Source organism: Argopecten irradians, chromosome 3 (genome assembly GCF_041381155.1).
Source record: "Argopecten irradians isolate NY chromosome 3, Ai_NY, whole genome shotgun sequence".
Classification (NCBI taxonomy): Eukaryota; Metazoa; Mollusca; class Bivalvia; order Pectinida; family Pectinidae; genus Argopecten; species Argopecten irradians.
In genome coordinates, this window is record NC_091136.1 from 41,253,421 (window position 1) to 41,263,053 (window position 9,633).

General features: G+C 34.7%; 1 protein-coding gene across 4 annotated transcripts in view; it reads right to left on the bottom strand.

Moving 5' to 3' along the window:
• LOC138318617 (alpha-mannosidase 2x-like) overlaps positions 1–9,305 on the bottom strand; it is a 122,514-nt gene extending 113,209 nt beyond the window's left edge. For 2 of the 4 annotated variants that reach the window (XM_069261141.1, XM_069261138.1), the window contains exon 1: positions 9,241–9,281. The gene's annotated coding sequence lies outside the window, so the exon portion shown is untranslated. Of the gene's footprint in view, positions 1–9,240 lie in introns of all 4 variants that reach the window. The other 2 variants (XM_069261139.1, XM_069261145.1) reach the window with 2 other exon arrangements.
• Between the last annotated feature and the right edge of the window lie 328 nt (positions 9,306–9,633).

Consider the following 9,633-nt stretch of genomic DNA (forward strand, 5'->3'; position numbering starts at 1 on the left):
GTCCTCACGTGACAATACCACAATGTTAAAATAAAATCTAGATTCTGAGTTTTACGATGTCAAGAAATATATCGACAGAAAACGGGCATGTCCAAGCTGAATCAGGAGGCAGTAGTTCACACGGAACCTGAGTCCCGCGTAATCAGCAAACATACTTCACACATGGCTTAATGCGGGAATTGATGCTACAATGATGCATTTGAAGCGACAAACAAACGTAATTAACATTAGCTCCTATAAAGGAGTTGCAGCCTGTCTCTACACATCCAGCAAATGTAATCCTTTAATTGATCAATATACATGCCATTCCCTTGTCATAATAATCCAGCTCCGACTCCGTTAAAGCATTTCCCCGGACGTAACACACATTATTCTGCAGTCCAGCTGTATAGAATACTACTTTGCTAATTTCATTTAATTATCCCAGAAAAAAAATGAAACCAAACATAAAAGAAACAGTTAGTATTTACATATTCCCGCTTAGAGTAATTAATGTTGCTTTGTTGACCTAAAAAATTTGTGATGTTTGAACAGTAAAAGCGAATTTATATCGGAATCTCTCACGAGACTGTATTAATGTTCGAAATCCACATGATTTTACACTTCAAAGTTCTGGATCCAGTGTTTAACATTTAAACCTAGAAAACAGAAGGAAATGTTTCACTACTTACTACACCCGTTTAGTTCAAAAGACAAACCAAAAACTGTTTTTAAAATTACATCATAATACTATAATGTCATTTTTACAAGTAAGGACTTTTTTTTATCTACTCTGAAAAATCTTAATTCGTCATTTTTTTTTTTATCTTAGAACCTAAATTTTGTATACAGGTGTCCTAACTAAACAAAATTTTGCATTATAACAAAATAATTCATACATTAGTACTTGTGTATGACTTTTAAAGAGAGTTTTTTGCTATATAATTACCAGGTATATATTTTATTTTATTATGTGGTTATTGTACATAGTGGTTTGATATATAGGTGACTTTTGTTAGCAAACTTCGCTGTTTTATGGTGACTCATAGTAGACAGAATATGGTTTGTAAAATGACCTTTATAGACAGGTTTTAGCTACACCCGGTCACCATCAAACATATCTTTAAACGCATGCTTTCTCATTTAAACAGGTTGACTTTATATATATATATATAGGTTTTAGTTGCATACAGGTTCTTTATAGACATAATTTGGATAAACATGCATATGATTGTCTGTATAGACAGGTGTTTGCTAACATTGTTTTTGTTATATATAGATGTTCTTTATAGACAGGCAACTATTTTATACAGAAGGAGTCTTTGACAGGTTTTGGTAAGACATTTTTTTATATAAACAGGTGACTTATATGGAGGTGTTCTTAAAAGACAATATATATCATTGATCTTTATAGACAGGTTTTTGTTATATGTATGGATGATCTTTATCAAGAGACATGTATAGGTAGGTATTATTTTTAGACACATTTTGCTATATTTATACAGGTAATTGTTACACAGGTCTTTATAGACAGATTCATGTATAGGTTAATTACATTGAAGGAAACCTAAAGGTTTCCTTTATCAATATGACTCAAATCTTTTATCGTCTACAAATTTCTTTGTTATTATCTCAAGCCAAAGGATGATACTTGAATGCCCATCAAATTCTGTTGTAATGTTGGTGCTGTACACGGAAATCAACTTGGTGAGTTATATAATAATACATACAGCTCTATTGGTCTACACATTAGTGAATGCAATCAGCCAGTATAGTAATGGCCGCCATTACAAATCAAATCACCTCTACCGACTCTTCACCATCCCTCACCGTCCCGAAGACACATCAACCCTCTATTACCATTTCCGCTGCTTGCGGCCAACACGACCTTGGATAAACGATGCTTTCTGACCCCGCTCTCAGATAATAAAATTCAAATTGACAAGAATTCTCATCCAATATTACATACTTAAACATGATTTAAAATTGAAGTTTTCACAGCTAACATCAAGAAATCAATGGAGCTGTTCCTTTTGTATCAGACAAATCAAATTAGGTTTTACAGACAATCCTATAGAGCGCTGTTTACTATATAATCAATCTCAAAGGCTTGAAAAAAGTAGGTCACAGTGACCCCAGAACGACCTCACCAGAATCACAAAATCCAACAAACATATCTGTTGACCTTTTGTACTGGAGTACATATGCTGTATATGATAATCTATATGCTGTAGATACTAAATAAAACATACACGTGGAAAGATTTGTATTCTTTTTTTTTATCTCTAAAAGACAAAAGCCATGGTTTTCATATCAGCATGTACTCCAAAGAGAATACATTTAAATAACATGATGCAGGCTAACTTATTAAGATCTGAGAGAAAGCTTTGTAGTTTTTATCATACAAATTTTACATATAATTGATCATCCTTATGTATGATCGTCTGTATTCTGGTTCATAGATATAACACTGTAAGTATATAAGGTTTGATTCTAATCATTTATGCATTTGATGACATCATCAATTTGTGTATATGATGTTTTCACACAATAAGTTGGAGGCACCAAATCTTCATTCATAATCACTGACAGATTTGCAAATAGAGCTTATTATAATTTAATCAAAATTTCTTGAAAACTGTAATTTACAGTCCAATCAAAGTCCCAGACAGATACCATATGTGAATACATAACTGACCAATCACATTCCTTGACAGACAGAAAGAACAAGTAAACATATTTTCATCCAATCACATTGATTGAGAGCTCTTTGAAAATTTATTGCCCAATCAATCATGTAATGTGTAGCAGTACATCCAAACCTGACATGCATGAGAACAGGAAGTGAGGCTCCCTTGTTTCCATGGTTACACGACAACAGGGCCACACAGGAAAATGATGTTATCACTTGTTAAAGCTGTATACATGCCTAGTTTACATAAAACTGAGCATCTAAGATCTAAATAAGGCCACAACTTCAGAACACGATGCAACAATAAAAGAAATGTAATAAAATCTAAATGTCAGAGAATTTCTTAGCTGAGAAGATCAAAAGGGACCTCTGATGACAATCGCAACCAGCGTCTTTGGCGAAGAAATTTCCACATAGGGGTCGGTTTGTCTGAAGCAACAATTAAATCAGGTTTGTGATTCACAACGTTCGGGTTTATCTATAAACATGTTTTCATGACGACATCTGTGAACTAGACTTTTTCACTTAGAAACAGTACCATTGAGTACTATTCAGGTAAGGCATGTTCTGTTTCTCATTCTTTGACAGCTGCAATATCAAGATTTTTTTTTAATAAATAACAATGCAGGTTTCTAAATCATTCCCATGCCCTATGATTTTATCTTTTAATAAAGATGAACATAATTTTGATGTAAATTTGAATTTTCTTCAACTGTAAGGCTAAAAACTTCTTTCAATAAAAACTTTCATGTTAACCGAGATTATTGTAGGAAAATGACAAACATTTCCGAAATAGCTGTGAATGTTACGAATATGGGTTCAACTGATTATCTTTAATGCATGCAAGCAAGATTAGTAAGAAGAACAATTCCGTGAAATGCCAAATATAGGAATTCTGATCCCCAAACAGTACTTAGGAAAACAAAAAACCTGTTTTCATTACAATTAACAGAGTTCTTTACATTGATTGTTTTATGAATTTTTCACATGAGGAAAATAAACAAAGGTTGATTAGTTCAGATTCATTGATCAAGCTTATCAAAGAAGCCTCTTTAAACATTCAAAGTAATCAATTCCCATGGCAGGAACAAAACATGTTTTCAAAATAGGAAATAAATTTTTCAAATGCCTTTACATAACACTACAAAAGAGGCAGTTTGACAAGATGAAGTTGATTTATCAACCAATGCCTATTATATAGTGCATTTTTTGGGCCAATGTAGAGCATTTTATGCATTCCCAATTGAAAATAGCCACACAAACTTTTCAAAGTTTGTGACTTTTCCAAATTTTTCATACATTTTTACTTTTGCATACAAGGAAGTTGCCAGGTAAAATCTACATGCAGTATGACAGTATAGGACTTGTGTATGGGTGCATTGATGGTTTTCCTTCAAGAACTCCTGAATTTTCTTAACAATCAAAATCTCTGAAATCAGTGTTTTCTGATAAATAACCACAGCTAACAATATCATATTCAAAACATAATTATACAAAACCATATGTACAGTGGAACTTGGTTGATACAAACTCAGATAAGAAAGGAAGAAGAACTGAAATAACCAGGGTGACTATTGTGGAACTTTTATCTGGATCAAGTTTAAGACTTCAAGATCAAGTGCTGGTCAGGTTCTTTAACATTATTTCCACACATATGATATTGTTTCAAACACCCTAACAACTCTGTCGTTATGAAGGACACCGTAACCACTCTGCCACTGAGACCTAGAGATTGAAGGACCAGTGTTAGAATGCCAGACACCTTAACCACTCTGCCACTGAGATCTAGAGACCACTCTGCCACTGAGATCTAGAGATTGAAGGGTCAGTGTTAGAATGTCAGACACCTTAACCACTCTGCAACTGAGACCTAGAGATTGAAGGGTCAGTGTTAGAATGTCAGACACCTTAACCACTCTGCCACTGAGACAAATATTGAAGGGTCAGTGTTAGAATGTCAGACACCTTAACCACTCTGCCACTGAGACAAAGATTGAAGGGTCAGTGTTAGAATGCCAGACACCTAACCACCCTGCCACTAAGACATAGTGATTGAAGGACCAGTGTTAGAATGTCAGACACCTTAACCACCCTGCCACTAAGACATAGAGATTGAAGGACCAGTGTTAGAATGTCTGACACCTTAACCACACAGCCCCTGAGATAAAGAGATTGAAGGATCAGTATTAGAATGTCAGACACCTTAACCACTCTGCTACTGAGATATAGAGATTGAAGGGTCAGTGTTAGAATGCCAGACATCTTAACCACCCTGCCACTAAGACATAGTGATTAAAGGACCAGTGTTAGAATGTCAGACATCTTAACCACTCTGCCACTGAGACAAAGGAATTGAAGGGTCAGTGTTATAATGTCAGACACACTAACCACACTGCCACTAAGACATAGTGAATTGAACTAAGACATAGTGATTGAAGTGTCAGTGTTAGAATGTCAGACACCTTAACCACACAGCCACTGAGACATTGAGATTGAAGGGTCAGTGTTGGAATGTCAGACACCTTAACCACTCTGCCACTAAGACACAGTGATTGAAGGGTCACTGTTAGAATGTAAGACACCTTAACCACTGCCACTGAGACCTAGAGATTGAAATGTCAGTGTTAGAATGTCAGACACCCTAACCACACTGCCACTGAGACATAGTAATTGAAGGGTCAGTGTTAGAATGTCAGACACCTTAACCACTCTGCCACTGAGACAAAGGAATTGAAGGGTCAGTGTTAGAATGCCAGACACCTTAACCACTCTGCCACTGTGACAAAGATAGTAGGGTCAGTGTTGGAATGTCAGACACCTTAACCACTCTGCCACTGAGACACAGTGATTGAAGGGTCACTGTTAGAATGTAAGACACCTTAACCACTGCCACTGAGACCTAGAGATTGAAATGTCAGTGTTAGAATGTCAGACACCCTAACCACACTGCCACTGAGACATAGTAATTGAAGGGTCAGTGTTAGAATGTCAGACACCTTAACCACTCTGCCACTGAGACAAAGGAATTGAAGGGTCAGTGTTAGAATGCCAGACACCTTAACCACTCTGCCACTGTGACAAAGATAGTAGGGACAGTGTTAGAATGTCAGACACCTTAACCATTCTGCCACTGAGACAAAGTGATTGAAGGGTCAGTGTTAGAATGCCAGACACCTTAAACACACAGCCACTGAGATCTAGAGATTGAAGGGGCAGTGTTAGAATGTAAGACACCCTAACCACTCTGCCACTGAAACACAGAGATTGAAGGGTCAGTGTTAGAATGTAAGACACCTTAACCACTCTGCCAGTGAGACCTAGAGATTGAAGGATCAGTGTTAGAATGTCAGACACCTTAACCACACAGCCACTGAGACTTAGAGATTGAAGGGTAAGTGTTAGAATGTAAGACACCTTAACCACTCTTTTAATGGTTCAGATGAGACAGCATAATAAGCATAAGATTATCAGGAAGCAAGAATACAAGTTTTACTACAGGACTGTATGTTTAGGTCAAGGCCTATTAACATTAACACCAGGTCAAACTGTGTTATTTTGGTTCTCTTTGTAGTAAAACATTCCCCAGTTGAATAAGAACAGAATTTGTTATCTTTGTGTGCTCCCTAAGCTGTAAATAAAATGTTTGTATTATCACAAAGTGTAACCAAATTAAAACAGCTCTAACTAAGTTTTGATGTGATAAAAAATGGTTTACGTATTTACGTTGGTGTTACATACATGTATATGAAAAGGTTAACAATGCATTTCATGACCTTCACTAGAATTTCAACAAACCCTAGGAGTATTGGAGACCATGCAGTTTAGCAATGACTGACAAAATGTTATTCAAACTACATCATTGTGCTTTCGTAGAAAAAGAACAAAAATTGATTTTCCATGAAGATAAAATTTAAACTAGATATGGTTTCTAGTTTAACTTTTATATATTATATGTACATGTATTCATGTAGGCCAATGGGTGGTCAAGGTCATCCATGTTCTGTGATATAAATTCGTGTATGACAACATTTGTGGTATTTGTATTAAGAATCTAACACATTAGTCCCCTACAATAGTTAATATATCAAGGGCATCCCATTTGTATTGTAACCCTTACTACTGAGGGATGGTGGATCATTGGTGGGGAACGAAAAGTACTCTACATTATAATCATGAATTTGTTATAAGTGTGTTCTTTATAATTATGAATTTGTTATAAGCGTGTTCCTTATAAATGTGTTTTAATGTTTATGTACATGTACAAGGAGGAAATTGACCTGAAACCTGCTTTCAAAATACTGATTGGAGATAAATAATATGTATACATATATGTATGAATTGTTTCTTTAACTTACTTTCAAAGAAACTAATGGCATGAATTTCATTATATTTTTTTTTATTTTCCCTAGTACAAAAACAACTAATTACAATTTATACTTTTAAGACTTCAATTGTAAACATTAAATTTATTTGGTCTGGGTGGTCTGTTTTTTGTGGAAATTAAGACCCATGCTATCGCAGCTTACTGAATTAAAAAACAGATATCAGATTAGCCATCTCTTATCTACGATTAGAAATCTGTCTATCAGAGTTTTATGGTCTTCTTAAAGATGCTACACCACTGATGAATGGTATTCTGTTTTCTATAAAAAAAAACAGTAGCAGACTAATTAATACTTTTCTTAAGTTACAAAATCTATTTGATTTACACCATTACCACCACTGGTAAATTTGAGCTTCTTATTTCACTTAAAGATGAAAATATTAATATTAATTGTGTCATGAAAAAATTCCATGGCACTATGCCCTCTATGGGATGAAGTACTATTTGCACATTCACCAAAAGTAAAACAAGTTATTTTATATCATTTTTGTGTTAATTAGACACAAATTTATATGAGTAAACACCAATTACAATGTATTGTTCAAATGATGAATTGTTTATGCTCTGTCGACAATGGAGCATCTTTAAGAAATCAACCATTACTGCAGTGTACACACTTGCAATGGTTTAGATTTAGGGACACTTCAGTCGCAGAGTACATTAAATTTTGCATATATATCGGAAACAAACCAGTTCTAATGGAAATTAGATCAGTTGATTTTACTGTGATATGCCAAAAAAGCCCATTCTAGAGAAATGTATGTGAAATGTTCAAACTCGCTTGCTGTCCGCCATTACACATTGTGGTCAGATGTCTTGTACCCCGAACCCTGGCCCTTACCAGTGTTGTAAAGAATTTTTTGTCTAGAACTACTCAAATCGCTCTTACAGTAGTGTGTTAACATTATTAGGTGAATGTTTTCGTCTAAATATCATTTCATCAACTCCTCAGTGGTTATGAATTGCATTTGTTAATTATAAGCATTGAAGTCACTATTTTTTAATTTCATTGCATTATGAAATAAATTTTTGTTTGCAAACTTTAGTGTGAATCCGTGTAGCAGATTCTCACTAAAGTTTGCAAACAAAAGATGAAATTAAAAAATAGTGACTTCAATGCTTAAAGATGCTCCACCGCTGACAAATGGTATTTTTTCACTATCAAAAACATGAGCAAACAATTTAGTATTTTTCTTCGGTTACAAAAGTTACCTACTTTACACCATTACCACCATTGAAAAGTTTGAGCTTCTAATTTTACTTTAAGTTAAAAATATAAAGCAATAATTAATTGCATCCCGAAAAAATTCTGTGTCACTATACTCTATATAGAATGAAATACTGATTGCTCATGCATCAAAGGCAAAATAAGTTATCTTATTATAGATTTTGTGTTCATTAAACATATATATATACGATTGAACACCAGTTATTGTTCAAATGATGAATGTCCTTTATGCTCTGTCGGCGGTGGAGCATCTTTAACGTACATGACTTTGGCTTGGGTATGGGTACAGCATACATATTATATCTGCTTAATCCTATTGATCAATCAAAATACTTAACAATGTCGTGGAATTTGTCAATATTTCTTGTTATATGTTTCATAAGCAATGCAGAACAATACATTTATTTCAAAGTTTGCTTCATGGTTAGGTAACAGAATTAGCCTCACTGAATTGTCCCTTTAAAACAAATATGCAGCGAATCTCAAAAGTTTATAATGATATGTACAACTGGTACAATTTCAAGTTTGATCCTTATGGTCATAAGAGTAACCTCCCATGATTTCAATGATATCAATAAGCGAGTTATCTCCCTTACACCACTGATGTGATATTTTAAAAACGAAATCGGACTGTTTTCAAGACTGTTCTATTAAACTGAATAACTGTTAACGAATGTGTAACTTCAATTAAGTTACGTATTCATAGTTTGAATCAACGAACATCGAAATTTCTTCAAAACAAAGTGTCTTTCAATCAGTGCATTGTTTATCAATTATGCAGTTATGAGCTAGGACTACTCGGAAGTGCATCACATCATTGCGCCCGAACTAGTTATTCCATTCATAACATCCCATAAAATATTAATAATAGCATAAACAAATGTCATGTTAAAAGAAGATTTTATAAACTGATGCGTCAATATACTTCGCAAACAGTAAATATCTCAGACATCTTACCTGTGTGTTTTTCACCTGCAGGTCTTCTGCTTTATTTCCGGTGTAGCGTAAAATCAGGAATAATTTGACCGGACCCGACCAGGGTTATCGCTGTCACGTGATGGGTTGAACACTGTTGCATCTGTATGTGTTAGCCTATAGGCCTATCATACAAGTGTATCGCTTCGTCTGATACAATAATTCTATAAACTGCTTGAATAAAGTCCAAACTAGTTTTATTTGCTTACCTGTAACCGGTGAAAAAATTACAATGTCGCGGTTATTTTTCCTGTAGACTTGCTATAGTCCAGCAGAGTATTTTCTCTATCCCGATACATATACTCCCATATACTGTATTGTATTCTGTGTAGAAACCACAGTCTCTCAGAATGAAAATACCAATGTATGGTCGAC